This window comes from Beta vulgaris, chromosome 9, assembly GCF_026745355.1.
Source record: "Beta vulgaris subsp. vulgaris cultivar EL10 chromosome 9, EL10.2, whole genome shotgun sequence".
NCBI lineage: Eukaryota > Viridiplantae > Streptophyta > Magnoliopsida > Caryophyllales > Amaranthaceae > Beta > Beta vulgaris.
Genome location: NC_079210.1, coordinates 23,023,052 through 23,046,975, shown reverse-complemented (window position 1 = coordinate 23,046,975; position 23,924 = coordinate 23,023,052). Strand labels below are relative to the sequence as shown.

General features: G+C 36.2%; 1 long non-coding RNA gene across 1 annotated transcript; it reads right to left on the bottom strand.

Annotated features, from left to right (window-relative positions):
* Nucleotides 1–11,070: 11,070 nt before the first annotated feature.
* Nucleotides 11,071–11,950, bottom strand: LOC125493444 (uncharacterized). Its single transcript, XR_007270014.2, has 2 exons — nucleotides 11,598–11,950; nucleotides 11,071–11,516 (listed from the first exon to the last, which is right to left on the bottom strand). It is a non-coding gene; the product is annotated as an uncharacterized LOC125493444 (long non-coding RNA).
* Nucleotides 11,951–23,924: the final 11,974 nt, after the last annotated feature.

Sequence of the window (23,924 nt, the reverse complement as noted above, 5' to 3'; positions counted from 1 at the left end):
TTATGAAAACATCTTGAAATTCATAGGAAAAATTATTACATCCTAAAAACTATTTATATAATACAGACGAAAAAATAAAATAAAATACGAAATTAAAACTGATTATAATTACAACATCATATTTTTCTTTTTTATGGAGATGTTTATGCACAACTTTACTTGAATTTTTTTATGAAAACAATTTTTTTTTTTTGTGATGAATAACAAATTGATTAAGAAAAATTACATAAACACATTGTTTCCTAAGAATCTCTCTAGTTGAATTGACTATTCTAGGTGGGGTGATTTAAGATTGGGAACCTATTAGGATTTCCACTTATCCAAATGACTCCAAAGATAAAAATATGATAAGAGAAAACAAAGAGAAAGTTAGTATATGATCAAGAAGATAATTAAGAAAAATAATAAAAACTTAATTTTACCTTGCTAACTCAATGATGCACTTCCTTTGCAAAGTTTTCTAATTTTTTTTTGTGATTCTCGTGGTTTCTAAGTGAGTTTCTAAGTTTAATTAATTACTAACTAAAATCCTTTTTTGTGTTTTTCTTTGATGAGCTTCTTACTACTAATTACTTTTCTAATTTTTCTTTCTTTTCTTGAATGAGATTCTTTTAGCGGAAGGAAGTAGAGAAGATGAGAGTGAGAGAAATTGTGTGAGAAATTATATATTAAAGTTGTTTTTGTGTGTGAGTAGTAGTTGTGAGTGAGAAGTTATTGGTTTGTTGTGAGAAGTGGTTTGTTTGTTTTTGAAAACAAAGGGGGGTATTTATAGAAAAAATCAAGTGATGAATTAGGATTTGAAGGAAGTATAAAATCAAATTTTTAACCCAAAAATATATTTTTTTACCATCCTAAATCACTTTAGTGACATCACACTAATGACGTCATCAAATCTCCTTGAAAATATAAATATTCTTATTCTCTTTAGATTTGATTTGATTTTTTTCATCAATGAGGCAAAATCAGATTTTTAGAAAATATTCTCTCCTTAAATACATCATAATACATAGAAATGCACCGAAAAACGTGAGGACCGGGCACTTGTGCGCAACGCAAAATTCTACGCTAGACACAACCTTGTGAAAAAAGCTGTTGTGCGTTGGGCGCATGATCACGTGACTGGCGCACAACTCGAATCTTCTGAAAAAAAAATTATCATTGGCTCTTACACATGGGATTTGATTCTTATTCTCACTCTTTTTCATGATTTTTATTCCTTAACTAATGGATAAAGGATGTGAATAGTGGGTAAAAAATATATTCTTATTCTTTATCCAATGAACAATGACTTGAACATCCAGGAAACTGATTCCTGCCAGTTTGGAGAGACGATTAAAATTCCTGCGCACAATCGCGACTCTTTTTTTAGATTTGCGAAAAACTAACTTGAAATAATTAACGAACATTCGTCATATTATTAAGATGAGCATGATTCCTTAACAAATCATTTTATTGAAATCGGTGGTTAGTCGTTGACTACGATTTTCAGAAAATTATATTTCTAAACTGCGATTGTGTGACGAACACGTAAAATGGAAAACCACAAGACATAATGAAACTCACGTTCCGAGACGAAATGTGCCGCTGGCGGGGCGCGCGCTCCACGATGTATGACGGTTCTCATGATTTTATTTCCTTTTTAAAAAGAAAACCTTTATTGCGACATTTTCAAAATTTGGTGTTTGTAGTATCTAACCAAATTTGGTGTATTTGAGTTGGTATAGAAGATCTTATGATCTCGAGTACCATCCACATATCACAAAATTATCTTTCCTGCTTGCAAGTGTGATTGATGCGGCTTCTCCATGTACTGACTAACCAATTCCACTCCATACACTAAATTAGGCCTAGTAGAAGTCAAATATCGAAGACTCCCCACCATACTTTTGAAATAAGTTGGATTTACCAACTCTCAGCTGCCTTCTTTTTTCATTTCGACTCTTTCTGATATTGGAGTCCTAATAGGTGTGGTTGCATCTATTTTGAATTTATTCAAAATATCTGTGGCATGTTTTTGTTGCGAAATAAATATACCTTCATTAATTTGTCGTACTTCAATGCCTAGAAAATACGACATCAACCCCAAGTCTGTCCTTTCGAAATGTTCCTTCATAGCTTTATTGAATTCCTCAAACATAATTTCATTATTTACAGTGAAGAACAAATCATCAATATATAGACATAAGAGGTAGACATGCCACCATCTCTTTTTGAGCTAATAACTTCAGGCCTCTGAAATTCAGATGTCCATAGCGCAAATGCCATAACCAATTGTGTCATTCATCATTTCTTGTAACTCATAACAACTTTTGGCTGAAGATATATAGGATACATTCTATTCTTAGTCATTCTCCCTTTAGTAATTATTTTGTTATTCATACCTTTAATTTCAGAGGAACCATTTTCGATATTATTTTGCGCCCCTTCTCTGTGAGTTGACCCATGCTCAATAAATTCCAAATATTCCAAGGACATAATATACATTAGATATTGTAACACTGGTACCATTCTTTGACAGAATATTAATATTTCCTTTACCTTTCAAAAGAACTTTGCTTTTATTGCCAAAGCTAACTTCTCCATGAACAAATTCATCCAAGAAGGAGAACAATTTCTTCTTTCTTGTCGTATGGTTGCTGCAACGTATGTCTAGATTCCAAACATTGTTGGAATCAGTATCCATACCTTCTTTGCAGGCCAAAAGTAAATTTTCTTCTTCTTCTATAACATTGGCTCGTTCAATTTGATTGTTAATAATTTGGTTCGACACTTAGATGCATAATGTCCGAATCAATCACACCTATGGCATTGAATTTTCGACTTATCCCAATCTGCAGATGACGTCGTTTGTTGGCCTACTGTAGAATTGCTTTCTACAATTTTATTTCTATTATAGGAAGAGTAATTTCCACTTTTTGCTTGACCACGACCTCTTCCACGGTCACCATAATAGCCCCTGTGATTTGATACATTTGCTTTACTTTGTAAAGGATATTCTGAATTGGAACTTTTCCCTCGTTGCCTCATTCTTTGCTCATGTGAAGACAACGAGCCCAATAACCTTTCAATAGTTTGATAAATCATGTGCTTCTTCGTTACTGGAAGCGACATTATCATAATCACTAGTCACTAAAAGTATTTTTTTTTGTACAACTCTTGCATAACTTATATATTCTCCGTTGATATTTTTTTATTAAGGATTGCTTGAACACGATCAAGATAAGTTGAGATAGATTTTGACTCATCCATGCTTAATGACTCAAATTCGCAACACATTGTTTGCAAACGTATCTTCTTAACACGATCATCACCTTTGTAAGATCTTTGCAAAATATCCCATGTTGCATGTGATGTCTCTACCATTGATATCTTCATAAATACAAGCTCCTCAACTGCTTGAAATATATGATACAACGCCTTTTGATCTTGTATCTTGGTTTCTAATAACGCGGCCTTGGCATCTTGTTCCAATGCTTCAAAAGATGTTGCATCTATTCTATCTTTATATCCTTTTACCATAATACTCCACAATTCATGTAAAAGAAAAAAAATACTTTTAATGAATTGAACAATTATCACAATTTTTTCCATTCAACTTTGAAAGTTGAAACTGTGTAATATTATCTATAGCTGCTAACATTATTCATATAATAAACAAGTATGAGCCTAGTTGGCTCTGATACCAAATGTTGGTGAAGGAATTGCTAATTAAAAAGTATAAATAGGAGAAGTTAATTGAAAAATGCACATAATATATTTGTGTTTCTCTCCTAATATCAAACTAATGATTTTACAACACTATTTATAGTTTACACTGATAACTAATACCCTATCATTACTATGCTATTTTTTACGAGTTTCACATGCTTTTAAATGAATACTAGGAACTTAAAGTTCAATATTTGCTAAATATCATAGAGCTAATTCAAGTTCGAATTTCTTCAGATTAAGGTAACATCAACATCAAGTTGTCTAAGCACAAGAGCAGGAAACAAATCTCCAACCATTACTAATCAAGACTTCTGGTTTGCAAGATGGGGATATAAATATCAAAGTTTTTTTTTTTTGACAATGGGAAACATAACAACTAAATTAGCCCATGAAGTCAAACGACTGGGAACTCGTCATCTCATGAGATGATACTATAAACCTATAACACACTTTATCGAACACGACATTAGTACAACGTTTCTTAATAGAAGGAAAATATACACTAAAGGGGACAAAACTTCTTGGCTTGCGCTCCCAACTAACAATTTGGGGACAAGGTGAACCTCGAGCTTGGCAGCAACTAAACTTTGCTTTCCTCAACGATTGTGCTTCTGGTGGGTATACACTTAACGCAAGGCAATGACGTAGATATATTGCACATGGCGCTCTGTAACGCTTACACCCTGACTTCCTTTAATGCTTTCTTTCTTACTGATGATTCATGATCCTTCTACTTTGAATTGGAAATGGGATCACCTGCATAACATACCTTTTCGTGCTGCACTTCAGTGGATGAAACTTCCTCATGCCCGTCTACATGATCATGCTAGTAACATGTATGATTCATGGAGCACGATTCCTGGGTGCCTTCCTTTACTAAAGTCATTGGGTAAAAGACTTTGCTTGCCTCAAATCTCTTTTGAGGGGGGATGGGGTCCTTGATACTTTATAGGGTTTTTAGGATTTGAGCCACAAACTAATATTGACCTCAAATTAGATTGATAAAAGTGCAACACTTGCCGTTGTTGCAGCTTTTACATACTTTCCCGTGATATGTTAAGAAACGAGAAGATTTATTTGTATTAGAATACATGAGATGATCTGAAGGATGAGGAGATTTTGAAATTATCCTCTCCAATGGGTAGCCTGAATGTGGGGGAAGGGCATTCCGATTCTTCTGAGAAGCAAGAGTATCATTTGGAACTTGCTTTTCTAAAGGAGGAAGGACCGAACTAAGACCATTTAGACTACACTCAAAATAAATAGGGAACTCATTGACCTTTAAAGAACTAGCTCCCTCTATAATCTCTAAGACTATTTTCCCTTCAAATTTATACTTCAATTGATCATTGTCTTTTGACACTAGGGAAGACGGATGATCAGCCAAAGTCACGTATATTTTCGTACCACACATAACCATTGGACCTTGTTCCCTTGTCCCATCACGGTCACCCTGTAACCCCCCGACCTTTAATCGTCGTTGTTAAGTTAATTAATTGATTATTAACAGCGGAAACTAGATAGTCGGGGCGTAACTGCCGTACTTTCCATAAGGAAAATACAATGCAACATAAATTAATAAAGTTAAACATATTATAGAGTGAAATATAACAAGGATTCAACATTAGTCTTGAAACTTAGTTACTAATTAGAGTTTTGACATTAACTTAAATTAAAACCATGAGAGTCTACATAAATCTAGATGTTATAATAATCCTCACTGCTACGCCATTCTGTTAGCACCATCGGTACCTAAAACTTAAAACAAAACGTCGTGAGCCGAGGCTCAACATACTACTCTAACATCGTAAATTCATTTCACATCATTTTATTTATAAACGGGGAGGAGAGAATAAGTAAAACTAGTTCACAAACATATCATATCATGTTACATTATCTTCTTTATCATGTTCATCATCATACTTCATATTATTTGGTAACTTGGCTCGTACAACAGAATGGACATCTCCCTAGAACATAGTAACATCGTAAACGGGAGGCAGCCACCCGAGGACAAAAGCCCTCACTAAACGGAATGTGGCGTTAATGCCCAGATTATCGAATGCACGGTGCCACCCGAGGACAATACTGACGCAGTCAGAAAATATGGAGAAAAGCAAGCGCTAATGTCGATCAAGAACAACCAGATTTACATGTGATAAATCTGTAAAGACTCCGGAATCCACCAGAAAAGAGTAGGAACTCTGTGATATTATTAAAAGTCAAAAACAGCCTCCAAACAATGACCTAATAATGTTTAAATACTTAACACAAAACCCTAATACGAAATTAAAGAAATAATAAAATTCAAAAATAATTAAAATGCTGATTTCGGGCCTTAAACAAACTCGGATAGCTTTAAAATCCTATAGGTGATAGCATAGCGATGAGTTTGACTCGTTGGCCCGTTCCGCTTCCAGAAAGGTATCATAATAAGCAATTCCATAAGCGCGATTAGTAGAAATCATTTCAGGCTCTTTTGTCGAACTTTGTTATCGAACTTATCTTCTAACCTTCCTACGTCAGTCTCCTCCACCTCTAAAGAACTCGACCCCGAGCTCGTATTATCATAAAGAACCTCATCTGCATGGTACTCATAAATGTCAGCAACATTGAACGTGTTGGAAATGTTCATATCATCCGGAAGAGCTACCACGTATGCATTGTCATTAATCTTGCGCGTCACCCTGAATGACCCATACTTGCGTGGCTTCAATTTATTATAGGTAACAATAGGGAAACTCTCCTTTACGCAAAAAGACCATCACCTCATCACCCACACTGAAAACCTTTACTCGCCTGTGTTTATCAGCAGCTGCTTTATTCTTCTGCCCAGCAGCATACAACTTAGCCTTCACAGTCTCCTTAACAGCGACAATCTCTTCTGCCATATTCCTAGCTGCCACACTAACTCTCGGACTCTTAGGAAGCTTAATCAGATCAACCACATGACTAGGAACAGAAGTGTAGACCACAGAAAATGGTGATCTCTCTATAGCCGAATGCACAACACTGTTGTAAGCAAACTCCACCTGAGGTAAAGCAAAATCCCACTGTTTTGGTTTATCTCCACAGACACTGCGAATCATATTCCCCAACGTCCTGTTAGTGACTTCAGTCTGACCATCTGTTTGTGGAGGAGCTGTTGAACTTCTGTTCAGCGTCATCCTAAACATTCTCCACAAAGTTATCCAAAAATGGCTAAGAAATTTGGTGTCCCTATCCGAAGTGATAGAGGTAGGAACACCATGAAGTTTGACCACCTCTCAAAAGAAAAGCTTAATTAGCCACATTCAAAGTATCATCTGTCTTTTTACATGCATCGTATCATAATCATCATAAAACATTTCATTTCCCGCAATCCATATATAAAACATAATATTAATTATGATCATTAAACATACGTCGAAGGGGAATGCGGGTGTTAGCATTAGACGTTACCTGAATTCCTGCTTAACAACCTTGATAGCATGGGGGAGGCTTGTAATATCCTTTATCTTCTTTAATCTAATCAAGAATACTTTTATTAATGAACGTTTCGTTATTTAGCTTCTAAGCCTAAATATTAGTTAGCGCTTGTTAAGGTCATAGCGTTCGTTATAACATCATAAAGGTCTCATTAAAGGTCGTTATTATCTTAGTCGTTAATAACTTCTTAAGGTGACTTTTTAATCTACTAATTAGGTGAAATAACTCCTTTAGTTACACTTTTAGAATTATTGAAACATTAAAGTTATATTAATACATAACCTATAACCATTTTTGAAAGTATATTACTATTCTAGTTCATAGTTAATAATTAATTAGTCGTTCATTAATAAATTAATTAAGTTTAAAGCTATAATAATAGAGCCATTAATATCATTTTAATATTATTTAATCACTTAAAACTAATAAATCAAGTAATTAGTTAGTATAAATAAACCTAAGGATTAGTGAAGTGATAATAGCTTAAATTCAAATTACAAATAACAAGTTTAATGGGTTAGCATTAAACAACTCAACTAGTTTAGAACCCATAAATTATAGCCCAAATATAGCTTTTAGGAACTAAGCTAAGTGGTTTAATAAAACTAACTAAATCAGTCCATGAATACAAGTCTAAAACATCTTTTAGCCCAACAACATAATAAATCAGCTTTATGAACACTTAAGTTATAGTCCAAAGGTATTCTCCGAGGCCCAAACTAACTGGTAAAGGTTATAAACTTGGGCCAGAATTAGTAAATAAGAAATCAGAATTTTAAAAAGAAAGAACATAAGAGGTCATTAATTACCTCTGCTACTAGAGCAGGGGCGACAAACGTGAGGCAAGGGAACGGGCTCCGACGAACGACGGTCGACAGCGAATGTGAGCAGCGGCGTGACGGTGCGACGTGATGTTGCTAGGCGTTGGTCGTCGGTGGCGTGGTTGCAGTGACGCGCGAAGAAGAGGAGCACGAGAAAGAAGAGTGTGCGAGGAGGAGGGAGAATGCGCGAGTGCGGGCAGGTGCAACGAGTGGCCGGCGAGCGACGGCGAGTTATGAGGAAAGCTGCGACGGAGCGCGGCGATTGGCCGGTGAGCGTGAGGTGGCCTACGGGGGTGTGTTGTGGGGGGGGGGGGGGTTGAAACAGAAAAGAGAGAGAGAATATGGGGTGTTCTTTTTGGGTTCCTTTAGTCACATTCTTCGGCGAATTATTGACTGAAAAATTCTGATTAGTAAGAGAAGAGAGGATGAAGATTGTTGTTGATGGTGTTCTTGGTGATGAATCTCCATGGCTATTTATAGTGAATTTGGGAACCTAAAATCAATGGATGGGGGAGATACAACAACAACTAAGCCTTATTCCCAAGGTGATTGGGGTCGGCTAACATGAATCGTCAACTGGAATAGTGACCAGAGGAGATGGCATCGTCAAGAGTGATAAAAGTTTTTTTATTTTGAAAACAAGGTTTACACCAAGAAGTGTTTAGAAAAGGTTTTCAGCAAAAGGTTTTAATACCAACACAATTGAGAAAAACAAATAAATGCAGTAATCAGACCCCTTCCTCCACATAGATACTACCCCTCCACCCACTTCTATCCAACGTCATGCTCTCCTCAATCCCAAGTAACCTCATATCACTTTCAATTACCCTCAGCCAAGTCATCTTAGGTCTTCCCCTACCCTTTACAATTTGATTACTCCTCCACTCTTCAATTGTTCTCACCGGTGCATCTCCTGATCTCCTTTTCACATGACCAAACTATCTTAACTGATTCTCCCTCATCTTTTCTTCAATGGATGCAACTCCAACTTTTTCCCGGATCACTTCATTTCTTAATCGGTCCTTCCTTGTGTGGCCGCACATCCACCGCAACATACACATCTCCGCCACGTTCATCTTATGAACGTGGCATTGTTTCATATAACAAAGCAGGCCTAATTGCAGTGCGGTAGAACTTTCCCTTCAATCTTTGGGGAATGCCAGAATCATAAAGGAATCCGGTGGCACTTTTCCACTTTAACCAACCCGCGTTAATTCTATGCGCCACGTCTCCATCCAGTTCTCCATCCTTTTGGAGAATGGATCCTAGGTAACGAAAGACGTTCAATCCTTGAACCACTTTCACTACAAAAAAAAATCACATATAGAGGCAAGGTAGATTTGCCTCTGAAACCAAAGATGTAGCCTCTAATTGCCTTTTGAAGCAAATTAGTGGTTGCCTCTAATAATTCCGTCGCTAATTAATGGTTGCCTCTAAAAGTCCATTTTGTGGCAATATAACTGGTTGCCTCTAAAAGATTCGACATTTAGAGGCAACCATATATTCTTACCTCAAAATATAATTAGAGGCAACCATATATATTCTTGCCTCAACATAGAATTAGAGACAACAATATATATTCTTGCATCAAAATATAATTAGAGGCAATATAAAACATTGCTTCTAAAAACTACATATATTTAGGGGCAATCATATAATTTTGTCTCGCAATATAATTAGAGGCAATATAACGAATTGCTTTTAAAAATCACATATATTTAGGGGCAATCATATGATTTTGCCTCGAGATATAATTAGAGGTAATAATAATATATTTCTGAAAATTAATATATTGAAGGACAACCACATAATATTAATTCAAAATATAATTAAAGGTGATATCTTATTTTTCAAATAGTGATATTTGGAAGCAATTTGAGACCTATCATGAATGGTGTTTGGATGCACTGAAAACAATTTAGCGTATTATTTTGTACATTTTCGAGCACGATCACCTATAGAAGTAACCTTCATAAAACTGCAAAATTAAACCAATAAATTTCATGGAAATCGAAGTTCTATTGTTTCCAAAGAAATATTACTAAATAAAAGCAAATATAATGTAGTAACATCTCAAAAATTGTAGTACAATATCAACCAGATAAAACATCCTATGTCGTGCAACAACCTGCAAGCCCAAAACCTAGGAAAACTACCTAAGTAAAAATTAGTCTTCATCATCAAAAGAACAAAATAGAACAATAGTAGAGTAGATAGTACTCTTTGTTTATTTGCATTTCACCACTCTTTATCCACATCCTCCTCTTCCTCCTCCTCCTCCTCCTCCTCATCATCATCATCATGATAATAATTTCTTCATCTGTCATATTTACTTCTCCAGCTTCACGTTGCACTAAAAACTCTTTCATCTTTAAATGTGGGGAAAAAAAAACTTAAGCATTACATGAAAGATAAGACACACATAATCACTATATAATTGTCAATAAAGGTCATATTGGTCTACCAATTTCCTCCTTTGTGCTGTCGGGGGGAGGGGGGGTAACATAGCCTCAGATAGGCCAATTAAAGGTTTTAAATTCAGTGATGAACACCTCATGAATGGAAACTCAGTCAATGAACCTCATTCAGATATGAAACAAAACATTTTTAGGGTGTTGGCAATCTGCCACACAACCAACCCATTATGTCCATGAGGAAACAATTCTAATTGCTTATGAAGCTGAATCACCTGATGAAGTAGCCTTTGTCATAGCTGCTAGAGAACTTGGTTTTGAGTTTTATAGATCATTTTCAATTGAGTTTATCTTATAATCTTAGACTATCCTAATGTATATATGGGACTTCATGCATATTTAGTAAATTAATTTGATTGACATGTTTTGTTAATTCTTTGACTAATCTACATGTGTATTTGAGATTAACATTCATCATAATTATAACTTCTTCACCTTAGCAATTTTTATACCAATCTATCAATTTCCGCTAATTTTGAGATAGAGTATATGGCCAAATTTCAAATACAATTGGAATTAGCATATATACTAAAGACACGAGAACAGACGAAAATCCATAAAGAATGCAACTTAATCAGAATCACAAACACAAACCATGTTTATCAAGTCAATCCATTCAAAAGTCAAAACTAACGTTCAGGGAAGATACATCGAGGAATTTCAAACCCAAACACATGGTAGCAAGAAGACCAATCCCAAGATCAGTAATCTCCAAGAGCGTATGAGATTCTCGAGGCCCGCATGTGTGAGCCTGACGCACGACTAAGCGAAAGGGCCCTCAAACAACGATGGCGTAGAAATGTGGAGATGGCGAAGGCGAAAGAGTCACGGCTAAGCGAAAGGGTCCTCACACAATCAAGTTGTTCGGCGCTTGTGATTGGTCTGTGACGCTGCTTTTCGTCACTATTGGCGTAGATCTCATCCATCATCTTACCTGAATTTGTTTCTTCGTGGTTCTCCATTGATTATGAATTAGGTTGGATTTTAGGGTTTTTGATTTTGGGGGTTTTTGAGTTTCAGTGTTCTTCTTCTCTCTGGTTTGCTGAAAGTGTGGAGTGCGAAATTAGGGCAACGAAAATTGATTAGATGATTAAAAGAATGTAAAACAAGATAAATAACTCACCAAGATATTGATGGTATCAGTAGCGTGGAGCAGGCGGCAGCAGTGAACCAGTGCAGGCGGTGGCAGTGGAACAATCAGCGGAGCCCTAATTGGTAGAAGTTTGGTGCGACAATTGATGGCAGCAGTAGCCTCGGCATTAGGCGCGGCAGGGGGAAGACTCGTCGGCTTTAGATGCGGCAGGGCCGATAACGAGCGGTGGAATAAGAGGTGTGGTGTTTGATGCAGTGGAGGAATTCAACTCGGCGATATACATGAACTCTCAGTCTCACAACTGTTAATCTCGTGGAATCGTGGGGTTTAATTTGAATGCCTTCCTTTTGAAATTTTGGAGGGCTAAAAAATATATATTTTGTTTTTTCTTTTTGGGTTAGCGCTTGTTTGCTTGTGATATGTATGTTAATAAGCTTTTTTTTTCTTTTTTTTTAAGAAAAAACAAAGTTGTCATTCCGTTCGGTATTATTGTGGTTTTATATTTTTTTGGTTTTTTTGATTTTCAAAGCCATATGATATATGTCTTATAATGAATAAAAACTTAGTCAAATTTATTATAAACATGATGATTTTGAAAACTGACAAGTAAAAAGTGAAAATCACTTTTTCTTGTTTCATGTTTTGCAAAAAAAATTGAAAACTGAAAAGAAAAAACGATAACGAACGACCCCCTAAAAGAGGTGTTTTCTATAGTATCCCTCATAATACTATGATATATAAGGAAGGTGTTCTCTATAGTTGTAAAGAATGTGTATCCAAGTTAATAGTTCTCTATCTTGCTTTTCTTATTCCACTTTTTTGTTAATAGACTTGAAACAAAAATAGATACCATAACTTCTATTATCACTAAGAGGTTAGTTTAAAATAGTGCTGATTATATTGGAAATTCGGATGAGGAAGATTATATTGGAAATTCGCTAAGCTTCCTATGAGGGATTTAAGAAAGACAATGCATCGAAAAAATAGAAAAGGATGGAGAAACAAAAGGTGTTCGTATCTAGGGAGAAATTTGAAGAATATAGAAAGTGCTTCAAGTGTCAATGGTTTAGGAAATAAGTCTTATTTTGTGCTATGTGATAGTTGGTCTATGATTTAGGACAAAACAGGATCTGTTGTATTCTTTGAACATTGCACAATAGATTTGTAGATCTTCTTATCAATGTCTCTCCATGATATTTTTTCCTATATTTCTGAACTTGTTTGGACAAGTCTTTGATCAGTATGTAGATTGAAAGTTAAGTTAGTTTGACTTTGCAGCAAACATGGAACATGTTTTGCATACACTATATATATACTAATTTATACGGTCAACATCACCTAACTGCATCAGTTAACAATGTTAAAGCAATATTTGTGTTGTTTGAATTAGAATATAGATGTTATTATTGAAAAATATTAATATTGTGTTTGAATTTCATAAGTTATTCTAATTTAGTTTTCTTTATTCTTTGTTTTTTATTAAAGGGTTTGGTTAGTTTCAGAGATTTGAATTCCAATTAATTAGTATTACTTGAATTTTTGGTAACATTGAAGATTGAAAAGCCTTATAAAATCAGTTTTATGATTTATGGAAAAGGGTTTAATTAGAATATAGATTCTATTGCTGAGAAATATTAGTATTGTTTGAAGGAATTGGAGTTAGCTTATAACTTATAAGGAATTGGAGTTAACTCTAAAATTAAATCTAATTTAATTTTATTAATTATTAAATGTAAATAATTTAATAAATTAATATATTTAAATGATTTTGTAGATAAAAAAAATAATTAAATTTTAGTAATATCTGGTTGAGTATTGTCGGGTTTGAGTTTGAATGCAGGTCTGTTTGGTCAGGTCAATATATAATCTTGCCAGGTGCCGGTCAGGTCTGGGTAATATCCCAGTCAGGTTTCGGTCAGGTTTGAGCACTGACCCTCAAAGGTCGAACCAGGTTCAAGTCAGGTCAGAATCAGGTTGACCCAGCGGTCAGATCTGTTTCTAACAACACTACGGTCAGGTCTGGGTAATCGCAGGTCAGGTTTCGATCAGGTCTAGAGACTGACCCTCACATGTCGAACCAGGTTCAAATCAGGTCAATATCAGGTTGACCCAGCAGTCAGATCTGTTTTTGACACCACTAATGACAATTCAAGTGACACTAAAAAATATCTTTAGATGCAACAATAATCTATGTGATGCTGAAAAAAATGGCTATCGAGACAACTAAATTAATTTGACGTTAAATACATGGCTTTAGAGACAACTAACTACAGTTAATGCTGAAAAAATGGCTTTAGAGACAACTAAATTCATGTGATGCTAAATACATGGCTTTAGAGACAACTAACTACAGTTGATGCTGAAAAAATGGCTTTAGAGACAACTAAATTCATGTGACGCTAAATACATGGCTTTAGAGACAACTAACTACAGTTGATGCTGAAAAAAATGGCTTTAGAGACAACTAAAGTCATGTGACGCTAAATACATGGCTTTAGAGACAACTAACTACAGTTGATGCTAAAAAAATTGGCTTTAGAGACAATTAAATTCATGTGATGCTAAAAATATGGATTTAGAGACAACCAATATTCATGTGATGCTAAAAACATGGTTTTAGAGGCAACCAACATTTGTCTGATGCTAAAATGTATCTTTAGAGGCACCAGAATATATTTGACACTAAAAACCATATAATTAGAGGCAACCATGTTTATGTGATGGTAGAAGGGGCTTTTAGAGGCAAGTCGGCCAAATGATGTGCCTCTATAGCCAATTTTTTTTGTAGTGTTTGCTATCCAAAGTGATCGCCCCCGCCTCGCTGCTTGTAACCCCACTGAACTTGCACTCCACTGAACCACTTTGCTATCCAAAGTGGACGGGGGAGATAATTGAAGTAAATATTCTGAATCTTTAGCTTGAAGAAGCTATGGTGAGGGATTGGTGACAGATTTTTGGCAGAGGAAGAAGGGTTAAGGGTGATGGCATGTGTGCCAAATGGCCATGGAAGGGTGAGGAAGAAGGCAACATTAATGGAGTATTGACGATGGCTTTTTTTTCTCTTTTTCCCTTTTTGTTTTGCAAACCAAAAATCAGAATTTATTCCCACACTATCACTCTTAACGTGGCTTAGTAAAATTTTGGTGAAACTTGGATATTTTGTGTCTTAGTGAATTAACAACAAAACTAACCCTCTTGTTTAACTCATGAAATCATAAAATGAAAATTATCGTCACATAGATATTAACATTTTAAGTTGGTAAATTTTATATTGTAATTCTAAATTCATTTTATTATTCGTTTCTTAATTAGTGGAACGATAAAATAAAGTATGTTTTAACTACATTATTATAATTAATTATTAACTTAAACATGTTTAAGATTTTAGGATATTACGTCCTTACCCCTTAGAAAAAGTTTCGTCCTCGAAACTTACATAGCATTTTTAAAAGGATAACATCATGCATTCTTAAACTTGAATATTCATACATAAGATTTCAAAATCACATAATTAAGCACATAAAAGTCATCTATTCAAACAAGGGAGGGTATTTTGTTCTCATCTGATCCTCTACATCCCAAGTGGCTGATGACGTGTGATTAGCCCACAAAATCTTAACCATAGAAAGCACTTTGCTTCTAAGTTGCTTTTCTCTACAATCAAGAATTTCAATCGGTCTCTCTTTGTAAGTCAGATCCTTCTTTAGTTACAAAGGTTCGTGTCTAATCACATGGTTAGGGTCTGGTACATACTTCCGCAACATCGACACGTGGAAAACATTATGAACTTTATCCAAGTCAGTCGGTAACGCCAATCGATAAGCTCCTTTGTTTACTCGTTCCAGAATCTCATATGGACCAATGTACCTCGGACTTATCTTACCAGTTTGACCAAATCTCATAATACCCTTAGCAGGAAAATTTTTCAAGAAAACATGATCACCTACTTCGAACTCCAATGGTCTTCTTCGACGGTCCGCATAACTCTTTTGTCTATTCTGTGCAGCTTTCATTCTAGCTTGAATTAATCGTACTTTTTCCGTTGTTTCTTGTATCAAGTTAGGTCCAATCATTCGAGCTTCATCAATGTCACTCAAACACAGGGGTGTTCTACATCTTCTTCCATAAGGTGCTTCATATGGTGCCATTTGGATGCTAGTCTGATAGCTGTTGTTGTAAGAAAATTCCACCAATGGCAAGTATTTCTCCCAACTTCCTTGAAAATCCAGAATACATGCTCTCAACATATCTTTAAGAGTCTGAATGGTCCTTTCTGTTTGGCCATCTGTTGCGGGATGAAAAGTTGCACTAAAATACAGTTGCGTACCAAGTGCCTTTTGCAATTCCTTCCAAAACTTTGCTTGGAATCTCGAATCACAATCTGACACAATAAAACTTGGCACTCCATGTAATCTGACAATTGTGCTCATATATAACTTAGCTAGCTTATCCAAACTCCAATTATTTCTAATGGCTAAGAAATGTGCGGATTTTGTCAATCTATCCACAACGACCCAATTAGAATTCGTTCCAAGAAATGACGGTGGCAATCCCATAACAAAATCCATCGAAATTGAATCCCATTTTCATGCAGGTACATCTAATGGTTGCAACAATCCTGCAGGTCTCTAATGTTCGATCTTTATCCTTTGACAAGTCAAACATCTAGATACAAATTCTGCACCTTCTTGCTTCATATGCTCCACCAGAAAGTTTGCTCTAAATCCTTGTACAGCTTGTTTCCTCCAGGGTGAACAGAAAAAGGATTGTTGTGAGCTTCTTCTAGAATTCTCTTTTTCAATGCTTCCTTATGAGGAACACAAATTCTACCTTGAAATCTCAACGCGCCATCATCGTGGATCACAAATCCCGGTGATTTTTCCCTTTTTCGCATCACTCTCTATCTTTTGCAACTCCAAGTCTTCATCTTGCGCCTCTTTTATTTCTTCTAACAAAGTCAGCCTCAACTCCAAGGCATACAACTGTGCTTGTATTTTAGGCTGCATAATCTCCACTTTCATCTTCATCAAATCATCATTGATTTCTTTACACATTTTAAAAGAAGATAGAAAAGAGAATTGTCGTCGGGTAGAGTAGTGCGCCAGGCGCAAAACTCTATCTGACAGATAATGCCACGTATCAGGTTCAGATTGGTGCACCTAACACAATTGGACAAAGGTGCGCCTGGTGCACCAGACTGGTCTTTGACACGTTTTGCCAGCTTTGTTAGAAAACATGTTTTAATGATTTTTTTGTATCTTTTAACTCCGAAAATCCTATCTTAATTATGGAAATATATGTGAAAATATTAAAATAAAATAATTAATTATCATGAATAATTAATTATTAGATTTTTTCAAAGGATTAGGCTCAAAATGCAATTAATCATCAGGAATAATTAAGTGGGCTTCAAAATAGGACTTTAACACTTTTGAAATAGTTTTGGAATGACTTTTCGGACTGCTCTGCCCTTGGGCCGGACCAATTAAGACCACAATATCTTCCACCATCAGATTCTTAAATGGGGAGACACGACTATGTGTCTATAGAAGCCCTCACTTTGACTGAGGTTTAGGAAACCAAAAGTTAAAGTAACGGTGTCGACGCGGAGAACGATTCTAAACACTTTGCAGTTTACAACTAATCTATATACATCAATCTCTACAAAACAAGTTAGTATGCAAGATAATACCTGCAATCAATCTGATGAACTATAGAAGAAGATGTTAACAGATAGGTGCAAACAACTCAAACAAAGCACATAATGATGTAATAATGAAAAATTAAACTCTCTAATATGGCGCGATAACGAACCAGAATGGTTGTAAAACTTCCCAGATTATTTGTATTATTGTATAAGGAAGTTTATTTCGGTTTATTACTTTTCAAGCAATTATTCTTGTAATACTTTTCGAGTGTAGGTTGAGAGAACAAAATTCTTGTATTCAAGAGTGAGAAAGAGAAAGAGAAAGAGAGAAAGAGAAGACTTCTAGTGAAGTCAAGTAAGCATAGTCATGTGTTCAGGGGGAACAAGGTGACTGGATCCTGGTTCCTAGAGGCACTAAGTGAGGATTAATTTATAATAAGTTGTAAGAACTATTATAAATAAAAGAGCAAGGTTTCTTCCTAAAGAATTGAGCAAGAGAACCTTGTTAAAAGGATCTTCGTGTGTTCTTCGTGTGTTCCGCAAAAAGTTTGAAAATCTCCCCAACTACAATTCTCCCCCCTCCCCCCCTCCCCCCCTCTTGTAGTTTATCTAGTGTTTATACTAGACTAACAAAACTAGTTATAAAAAAATGTTTTTGGAAATGAGTTAATAAAGAAAGTTAGAAAATGGATATGGACTCAAAACATTTTATTTTAGACTTTCGTTCTTTATTCTTTCTTCGATTCGGACCAATTTAAGTCGTGTATTAGTCATCATAGAGTACTGAATGGGGAGACACGATTATGTATCTACACCTCCACTTCCATATCTCAGAGATCAAGACCCTCTTGTGTAGTGTTTAAATTTTAATTCATCATTGGGAGATTTTCGGAAAATCAGATGATTAATCTTGCGTTTAGGTTTTTTTTTTATCGGATCAACTGATCACTTTCTTCAATGGATAGTGGTTTTTTATATGTGGTGGCAAGGGGCTTGCCATGGTGAAGGATTTTTTTCAGAGAGAATTTCAAGTTCTTGTGATTTATTTGAGACCTTTCTCTTCTCCTTTAGTAGCGATTATTTTCAAGGTGCATGTATATGTAGATCTTTAAAGCAAAAAATAAGCAGCAACTTTTAAGTTTTAGCATTATGAATTTCATTAAGCATCATCCATTCAAAGAGGAAAAACGAAACCATGAGGCTTTTGAATAAAGCACAGTATAAATATTAGAAAGTAGAGAATCTCATGGAGTCATTAACATATTAGATTGAAAAAGAGAGTTTTAAAAGCAAGGGTAAATTTGAAACAAACCAAACACTTCAAGATGCTAAAGCAATAACTTCGGGAGGATATTATATCTTCCATCAGCTATTTTGCAACCAAACTTTAAGAAGGGTGACTTAGAATCCTTGGCAACCTACAAAAATCAAGTTCAAAAGATAAGCACTCTGGCATGTGGTAACAAATATGCAATTAAGGACTAATATCGGAAATCTCACAGTTTTGCTTTGTGCGGTCATATTCGACTCATCAATTGCAAGAGAATGGCCACTCAAGGCCTGATACTTGCACTTCATCAGCAGGAACCTTTCCATAAACTTTTTGGCTCGATTTTTAGCATTTAGCACCATGTCATCACTATTTGTCCGTTTTGTGAAACAGAGCACAATGTAACTTCAATATCCAACATTAGGCAGCTCAACAGGAATCAACACATCTCATCGTGCAACATACTTAAGACCCTAGCCAAATGAGATCATGGCAGCTCAAACACACCCAAGAAAAAATGAACATAACAATTAAGATTTCAAACACACACTACTATTATTTCAAGAAATTAAAGGAAAACAAGCCATGCAATATATATATATACGACACAGAGAGCTGCTTAGATTAATATCTGATGAAATTAGTGGATCAATGATCCATGTTCTGGCCTCTGATATCATGTGCCTTTGTAAAGGCCTACTACTTGCTGATCTAATAGTTGTACTAGCTACAGTCCAGGTGCCCTTCTACCTAGGTAGCTTCCTATTTATTTCCTAGTCTTGTCTTGTAGTAGCTAGCAAATAGTATAAGAACAAGGAATGTATTTAGGAGAATCAACTTTGAAGAAATTCAAAACATTCCTGTCATTTTCAGTGCCCTCATCATTCTATTTCATGCATTCATATTTATTTTCTTATCATGGTATCAAAGAAGGTTACAAGATGACTGCCTGATCATAGAGAAGACTCGTTAGAAAATTCCTCTAGTTCATTTTTTTCCTCCATATTCATCTTGTACCTATAAATCTTCTTTCTCCAAGACATAATGTCTAAAGAAAAGATTAGCCTGTCTGATATACAACATCCTCTCAATCTCCACCCCTCTAATGGTCCTAATTCTCTCTCAGCTGAAAAGCTTCAAGGAGCAAACAACTATAGAGCCTGGAGAAGGTCTATGGAAATATCCCTAGCAGCTAAGAGGAAGCTGGGTTTTGTCACAGGAATCATAAAGAGGGAGAGTGAAGATGCTTAGAAAGCTTACTAGTGGGACACATGTAACAACATGGTCATAGCTTGGCTACAATATTACAAATGGCTCAAGAAAGTACAAGATTAAGAGGGAAATCTATGAAACGAAGCAGAATGATGCCAAGATTGATGAGTATTATGCTACTATGAGAGGCATTAGGGAAGAACAGGATGCTCTCAACATACTTTCACCCATCACTGAAGTTAATACCGAGGTAAATAACTTCATACAAATTCTCAACAAATACAAGGAGGGGCAAAGACTCTTCCAATTTTTTGAATGGTCTCCATGAGAAATATAGTCCTCAGAGAAGTCAACTACTCCTTCAGAGTCCTCTTCCTACTATAGAAGAGGTTTGTGCATCATTGCAGCAAGTAGAGATGCCGAGAGATGTCTTAAGTCTATCTAACCTAAGCTTGGAATCCTCACCAATGTATAGTGTGGGTCAACAGAAGAATTATAGTGTGTGTGGAAAGAAGAATCACATAGATGACAAGTGTTAGTATGTTAAAGGACATCCAAAATTGCATCCACAATGCAAGAAAGAGGTGAAAATCAAGGCAAAGAAAAAAGGGGGTGGACTCAGGATAACAAATGGAGTAAAGGAAGGAACTAGGGGCAATAAATGGCTGGAAATGCTCAAGTTGAAGGAAGTGAAAGTGCTCAAAATCTCACAAAACATCAGATTGAGCAACTCTTAAAACTTCTAACATCTGCATCAAAACCTGGATCAAAAACAGAAGAAGAACTTGACAGTAGCTTTGCAGGTATGCTTACATGTTATATAGCTTCTGTTAAAATGAAACATTGGGTGATTGATATAGGAGCATCTAGTCATATGGTGTCTGACATAACTTTGCTTGATAAAGCTGTCAAAAGTCCTAAAGACGTAGGATTAATCTTCCTAATGAAGAAATTGTGAACATATCTCACATACGAGAGGCGAGACTAAAAAATAACATGGTGCTCAAAGAAGTGTTGTGTGTTCCTGAATTCAAACACAACTTCTTACCTATAAACAAGTTGATATTGCAAAATAATTGCAAAGTGACTTTCTATAATGATATTTGTGTGATTCAGGATTGTGTTACTCAGAAGATTAAGGGAGTTGGAAGAGTCCATGATGGTGTGTACTTACTGGTAGATGAGCCGGGAGAGAAAATAGTAGAAAAAGCAAGGAGAAGATCTCACTCTTTAGTAGAGGCAGAGAGAAGAGATAGAAATAAAGCTGTAGAGAAAAGAAAATTGGTTAGCAAACCTGAAACCTGTGTAAAGTATGCTAATTATGTAAAAAGTAGAAAAGAAGAATATGCCTTGTGGCACAATAGATTTGGGCATGCTCCTTTGAAAAAATTAAAGTTGATTGGTTGTATTAAGGATGATGTTAATGAATCTACTTGTGTTTGCTTAACCTGTCCTATGGCAAAATTCACCAAACTGCCATATAACTTAAGTGAATCCATGGCATCTGAACCTTTTAGCCTTGTTCATATGGACATTTGGGGGCCTTATAGGGTAAATACAAGGATCAAACATAGGTATTTTTTAACATTGATTGATGACGTTTCTAGAGCCACTTGGGTGTACTTGTTAAAACTCAAATCTGAAAGCCTGGAAGTAGTAAAAATGTTTTGAAAATTTGCCAAAAATCACTTTGGAAAATCTATAAAAGTAATAAGATCTGACAACGCCCTTGAATTTGATGATGGACCTTGTAGAGAGTATTTTGCCAAAGAAGGGATCATTCATCAGACATCCTATGTGGACAGACCACAACAGAATGGTAGAGATGAAAGAAAACATAGAAATGTCTTAGAAATGGCTAGGGCTCTAAGAATGCAAGCAGGTCTACCCATGAGTTATTGGGGTGATTGTGTGTTGACAGCTGTTCATATTATAAATAGGCTGCCTAGTGCTGTCATAAAAAATGCAACACCATATGAAAAACTTGTGGGAAAGAAACCTAACTATAACCACTTGAGAAGTTTTGGATGTTTGGCATTTGCTAGTAATCCAACAAGAAGTGTGGATAAGTTTGCTTCATAGGGAGTCCCATGTGTGTTCTTGGGTTATCTAAGTGAGAAAATGGGTTACAAACTCTTGAATTTGACAACTCAACAAGTTTTTGTCTCTAGGGATGTAAGATTTGTAAAACATGTATTTCCATACAACAAAAATGCAGGAGAAATGTACCTTGAACCTTTACCCACAACCATGCCTAATACCACATCAACTGGCCAAACCTATATTGATACTGCCCTGGACAGCTGTGACCTTGATCATGATGTTGAACCTGTAAGCACCACAAACCAAACAGCCACAATCCAACCTCACACAAATCAGCCTCACAGCCCTTCACAACAACAAACACATGTCGCTGACCCTACTGAAACTCAAACTCACATCCAATCTCCATTTCACACTAAGCCTGTCCCTGCACCTGAACCCATAAGGACCAGCAGACTATCTAAACCTCCAACATGGCTCTCAAACTATGTCACCAACACAAGAGCAGGTGGTGTGGGGGAGCCTGAAGCAGCCCCTGTAGTCAATAAGGGAGATTCAGAAGCATCATATGCTTTTACTGCTTTTGTTAATCAAGTGATGAAAGTAGAAGATCGTACAACTTTCAAATCTGATGTTCAAAGTGAAAAATGGGTGAAGGCTATGAATGAGGAGCTGACAACTTTAGAAAAGAACAACACATGGAAGATCACAACTCTTCCTGCAGATAAGAGAGCTATTGGTTGCAAGTGGTTATTTAAAACAAAGTTCATCCTGATGGCACTATAGAAAGAGAGAAAGCTAGACTGGTGGTGTTGGGTAACAGACAAAGGAAATGGATTGATTATGAACAAACTTTTGCACCTGTTGCCAAACTCATCATAGTGAGATCCTTGCTTGTTGTTGCTGCTCTTAATGAATGGCATGTATGTCAAATGGACGTGAAAAATGCATTCCTCCATGGGCAAATTTAAAAAGATGTGTACATAGAAATGCCACATGGGTACCCTGGACCTCACAGTGAGATGGTAATAGGTCAGGGAGAAAAAGAATACAAGGAGGCACACCCTGAGTTGGTTGCAAACTAGAAAAATCTCTATATGAGCTCAAGCAGGCCCCACGCCAGTGGTTTGCTAAACTTTCTATAGCCTTGAAAGAGTGTGGATTCAATCAGTCAAAGGCAGACTATTCATTGTTCACTAACGAAGATGGATCTTCATTTGTGACTATTTTAGCATATGTAGATGACTTATTACTTGTTGAAAATGATGTTGCAGCAATTGAATCAGTTAAAAGCTTTTTAGCTACTCAGTTTCATATGAAAGATTTGGGGGATATCAGGTACTTCTTAGGAATTGAAGTTGACAGAACAAAGCAAGGCATCTTCCTATCCCAGAAGAAGTATGTGTTAGATTTGCTCAAGGAGTTTACCACGATGCATGTGAAACCCTTAAAACTCCCTATGAACTCACATATCAAACTTCTCCCAGATTCAGGAGCACAACTCAAAGACCCTACTCCCTATCAGCACCTAGTAGGCAAGCTTATTTACTTGACCATTACTAGGCCTGACATTGCTTTCACCATTCACACCTTGAGCCAATTTATGCAAAAACCTACCACCACTCATATGCAAGCTGCAAAGAGGGTGTTAAGGTACCTTAGATCATCTCCGGGTCAAGGTGTGCTTCCCCGGATCAGTAGTTCTTACTGCCTACTCAGACAGTGATTGGGTTGGTTGCTCGATCACTAGAAAATCTACAACTGGATTCGGTGTGTTACTTGGTCACTCACCAATCTCATGGAAAACCAAGAAGCAAAAGGTGGTTGCTCGGTCAAGTGCTGAAGCTGGGTACTGGGCTATGGCCCTTACAACTTGTGAAGTGGTGTGGCTATCTCAATTATTGAAGGAACTTGGGATTAAATCTACCGCTCCTGTCACCCTCAAATGTGATACTCAATCTGCGCTCTCCCTAGCGGTGAACCCAGTTCACCACAAACACACTAAACATGTTGAACTTAATTGCCACTTCATCAGAGACAATGTGACTCAAAATGTCATTAAACCTGATTCTGTTCCTACTAATCTACAATTGGCATACATTCTCACCAAAAGTTTGTGTGTGGCTCAACACCAGCAACTCTTAGTCAAGATGGGAGCTCATCCTTCTGCTTCACTACCATCTTG